The sequence below is a fragment of the Etheostoma spectabile genome, chromosome 4, assembly GCF_008692095.1.
Source record: "Etheostoma spectabile isolate EspeVRDwgs_2016 chromosome 4, UIUC_Espe_1.0, whole genome shotgun sequence".
NCBI lineage: Eukaryota > Metazoa > Chordata > Actinopteri > Perciformes > Percidae > Etheostoma > Etheostoma spectabile.
Window position 1 is genome coordinate 34,935,606 of NC_045736.1, and position 4,683 is coordinate 34,940,288.

Genomic DNA, 4,683 nt, shown 5'->3' on the forward strand with positions numbered 1-4,683 from the left:
GCATAGGTGAGCAAAACATGAAGAAGTCAGATACTTGGTCCAGGTAGGGTCAAGTCTTGAAGTTAACCATATAGACCACCTGCCACTTTTTTGCCTCATAAAAGTGATGAACAGGAATTGAAGTGTGTCTACGAGCCTACTCGTGGACATTGCACTGTTGCTGTAGTGGGGGGGGGCTTGGACACACAATCATACAGTTTGATAAACTTCTCATTGCACCTACAATAGTGTAGGTCATCCTGTACATCTCATCTGCGGTTTTTCCTGCATACACGTGTGTGATTGGTTGATTTGTGTGTGGTCGCGCCAGTCACGGAAGGAATGTTTTTGATTCCCACCCTCAGGACAGAGCTTTCACTAACTCTAGAGCTTGCTTAGGATAGCAAAACAGGAAGAAGTCAGATATATGGTCCAGGTAAGTTCAAGTATTTCGAACGTCTCGCCTTCTCTGCCAAATTATCGTGAGATGCTGCTGTTATTATTTGACATCATTAATACATTTGAATTGAATTAACTAACTTATGTGGAGTTTGCGTAGATGAGAAAAAATGGGCTAGGGCAGAAACATGGTCCAAGTAAGTACACGTAAGTACACGTAAGTACACGCTTCGAGCTATTCAGGATGGTTGTCTGAAGCACATTTCTACCCTTAGTGTTAAAATCCATTCTAATTAGAATAATTTAGATGTGCCTTCATCCAAGGCAGTGGTAGAGCATTTGACTGCAGATCAAGAGGTCCCCAGTTCAAATCTGGGTGCCCCTTACCAGGGCATGAATGTAATGTTTTTGACCACCTGCCACCGATTTAAAAATCCACCTGCCACAGTGGCGGGTGGATTTTTACTTGCCACTTTTAGCCTCATAAAAGTGAAAAACAGGAATTGATGTGTCTCTACGAGCATACGTAGCAGCAGCCGCCCCCCATCCCCACCACTCCTTTACAGGGAGCCGACAGGATTGAAAACAGCAGCAACTTTCAGCGACTTTTACAGCATACATTGATGTTAAAACATGTCCATTTTGGCAGGACGTCTTTTGCTGTGTGCACGCCTCGTCTTCATGTCAGAAACAAGGAAATTAATTTGACCCATTCTCACTCCTGATTGGTCAATGGCTGCATGTGGGAGTGCTTGGATTGTTGCGAGTAATGCAAATGTGATGGGGGGTCCCGACTGTCAATCAATGTCTTCCAGTGACGCGGTCCCCTGATAGGTCCGGGCCAGTAAGCAACTGCGTACAATCCATATAGACAAGCCTGACGCATTGTGGAAAGAAGTTTTGTGGACCGACGAGGTTGAAATATAACTTTTTAGCTATAAGCTAAGATACATTCGTAGAAGAAAGGGTATTGAATTTATTGAAAAGAACCTCTGTCCAACTGTTACGCATGGGGGTGATTCATTCAGGCTTTGGAGTTGTATTGCAGCCAGTGGTACAGGGAAAATTTCACGAGCAGAAGGAAAAATGGATTCAATAAAATTCCAGCAAATTTTGGACGCTAACTTGACGCCATCTGTGAAAAAGCTGAAGTTAAAGAGAGGATGGCTTTTACAAATGGATAATGATTCTAAACACACCTCAAAATCCACACGTAAGTACGTGAAGGCCATGGCAAAAATGAAGTTTCGCCATGGCCTTCACAATCTCCTCACTTCAACATAATTGAAAATCTATGGATAAACCTTAAAAGAGCAGTGCATGACAGACAACCCAGAAATCTCAAAGAACTGGAAGACTTTTGGAAGGAAGAATGGGCAAAGATACCTCAAACAAGGATCGAAAGACTATTGACTGGCTAAAAGAAGCTGTGACGCCATTTTTTTGTTTTCTGTTATTTTGAAAGTGTGAATAATGGAAATAAAATCTAACTTTTTGTGACATGTTATACGAATGTCTAATCTGTCATTTGATGCCTTGTGGAGATTTCTGCATTTTTCTTGGCTTCTTTATGTACATTAATGCAAATTTTTACCTGTGCTGCCCAAATTTTCGAGGCGCACTGTATCTAAACCATATGGTGGAGGCCTTGCCAGTTCTTTGCTCATCAAAAAGCGTATTCTGCACATGACATGTGGGGGTATAGCTCAGTGGTAGAGCATTTGATTGCAGCTCAAGAGGGCCCAGTTCAAATCTGGGTGCCCGCTGCACAGATGATCAGTCCTGGATCTAAGCTCTAGACCGTAGGTTTTCTTTCATTCCCACCTTCACGGACAAAGCTTTCACTAACTTGTACAGTTCGTATAGGTGAGCAAAACATGAAGAAATCAGATACAAGGTCCAGGTAATTTCAAGTATCTAGAACCTCTTGCTTGCTCTCCCAAATTTTCCTGAGATGCTGCTGTTTTTCTTAAACTTATGTGGAGTTTGCGTAGGTGACAAAAACAGGGCTAGGGCAGAAACATGGTCCACGTAAGTCCACGTAAGTCCACGTAAGTCCACGTAAGTCCACAATTCGAGCTATACAGAATGGTTGTCTGAAGCACATTTCTACCGTTAGTGTTAACATCCATTCTAATTACAATGATCCAGATGTGCCTTCATCCAAGATGAAAATGTCAACTTCTTTTAGCTGCCTGTCATACCAGAGATGAGTTTTGGATACTAAAAAGAAGACATAGAAACTTTTAAAGAAATGTGATTTGGGAAACACGATACGGGTATGTACATGTACATAGACGTTTCGAGCTATGCAAGATTGTTGTGTTGACCGAGTTTCTGCCGTTACTGTTGAAATCCATTGCAATAACATGAATTCAGGATGACCTCAGCAGACGTGCCTTCATCCAAAATGAAACGGCCTAGTTGTTTTAGCTGCCTTTCATACAGGAGAGGAATTTTGGATACTGGAAAAAAAGAAATGGAACGTTATAATGTACACTTTTTATTCAGATGTGGGCACAGACCTGGATCTTGACCTTATCTTAACCATATGGTGGAGGCCTTGCCAGTTGTTTGCTCATCAATAAGCATATTCTGGATGTGACATGTGGGGGTATAGCTCAGTGGTAGAGCATTTGACTGCAGATCAAGAGGTCCCCAGTTCAAATCTGGGTGCCCCCTGCACAGATGATTAGTCCTAGCTCTAAACCATAGGTTAGTTTTGGTTCTAGTGCAGAAACATGGTCCACGTAAGTACAGGTAAGTACAGGTAAGTAGAGGTAAGTACACGCTTTGAGCTATACAGGATGGTTGTCTCAAGCACATTTCTACCCTTAGTGTTAAAATCCATTCTAATTACAATAATTCAGATGTGCCTTCATCCAAGATGAAAATGTCAACTTCTTTTAGCTGCCTGTCATACAAAAGATGAGTTTTGGATACTAAAAAACTAGGAAATTCTCGTTTAATTTGGCAAGATAGTCTTAAAACGTATAGGAAGGCCTTCCGTAATGCCAGAGCATCGTACTACTCGTCATTAATAGAGGTAATTAGGAAAAACCCCAGGTTTCTTTTCAGCACTGTAGCCAGGCTGACGGAAATTCCTGAACCATCCATTAGTTACGCCGCTGTAGGCCCAGACTGCTGGGGGACTTCCCATGATGCACTGAGCACCTCTAAAATTAAATTTAATTGAAAATAGTTAGGCAGTGAGGAGTCGCAGTGTCCGCCTAACCCGGGCCACCTGCTTCTTGTCATAGTTGTCAGATTTATTTATCATATAATCAATGATATAATAAAACTAAAGGGAGGCAGGGCGATACAGCTCAATTTGGTTGGGAAGAGTTCTAGCCTGACCAGGCTCCTCTCTTCACCCTGTCTCTCTTGGTTATGCTGTAATAGTTTTAGATAGCTGGGGGATTTCCTTCGACACACTGAGCTCCTCTCTCCTCTATCTTTCTATCTTCCCATTTTGTGTGCATCCATGTCCCAGAAAGGCTTGTTACTAAGCTAGTTCTGGGGAGTCATTCCCCGGAGTCCTTATGTTCTTTTTCCCCAAGCATGTTTCCTCGGATCAGGGAGGCTCCAAAATCATGTTAGCAATTGTCGCCATGGTCCCACTACACATTCCGTTCTGCAATGCCATGTTACATCCTGCCACGATCTGCGGTGCCCTGCTGTGCCTTGTAATGCCGCATAGTGCCCTGCTATGCCACAAACTACTACAAATTACTATTTTTTGGGACTGTCATTGACACCCTACATTGTCATTCTAACCCCAACCAGTCGTCAGACACCGCCTACCAAGAGCCTGGGTCTGTCCGAGGTTTCTTCCCAAAGGAGAGTTTTTCCTCACCACTGTCGAATTGTTGCTTGCTCTGGAGGGAACAAAGGGGGGGGGGGTATACTTTGACAGAGTCAAAGTATTAACTCTGCAGGGTGTGTTGAGTTATAAAAAAGTTATAAACTGTGTATTAAGCATACATATTAATATACATATGTCTGTGAAGAAGGCAGGATGGCCATTTGTTCCTCACCTTCCCCCCCTGTTTCTCTGACTGTAAAGTATTTATCTGGTCTAAGTCTAGCATTTAACATATGGAAAGGGGTTTCCTGCTATGCAACAAAAGGTGGTATTCTGTCTCCTGTCCCCTGGGGTTTTAGTCTAGGCTAAGACAATACAATGTTGATTGGACTGTGTTGATGGCAGCGTTTCACATTTGCACGACAGAACCATTTGCTCTGCTACCAAGGAGTGACCCCCGGGGGTGTAGAGGGCGGGTTCTGATTGGACAGCAAAGATGC

The 4,683-nt window shown here is 43.0% G+C and overlaps 2 non-coding genes across 2 annotated transcripts; both read left to right on the top strand.

Moving 5' to 3' along the window:
- Positions 1 to 2,073: 2,073 nt before the first annotated feature.
- trnac-gca (transfer RNA cysteine (anticodon GCA)) lies at positions 2,074 to 2,144 on the top strand. The gene has a single exon. It is a non-coding gene; the product is annotated as a tRNA-Cys (tRNA).
- An 844-nt stretch (positions 2,145 to 2,988) lies between these two features.
- trnac-gca (transfer RNA cysteine (anticodon GCA)) lies at positions 2,989 to 3,060 on the top strand. Its single transcript has one exon. It is a non-coding gene; the product is annotated as a tRNA-Cys (tRNA).
- The last annotated feature ends 1,623 nt before the right edge of the window (positions 3,061 to 4,683 follow it).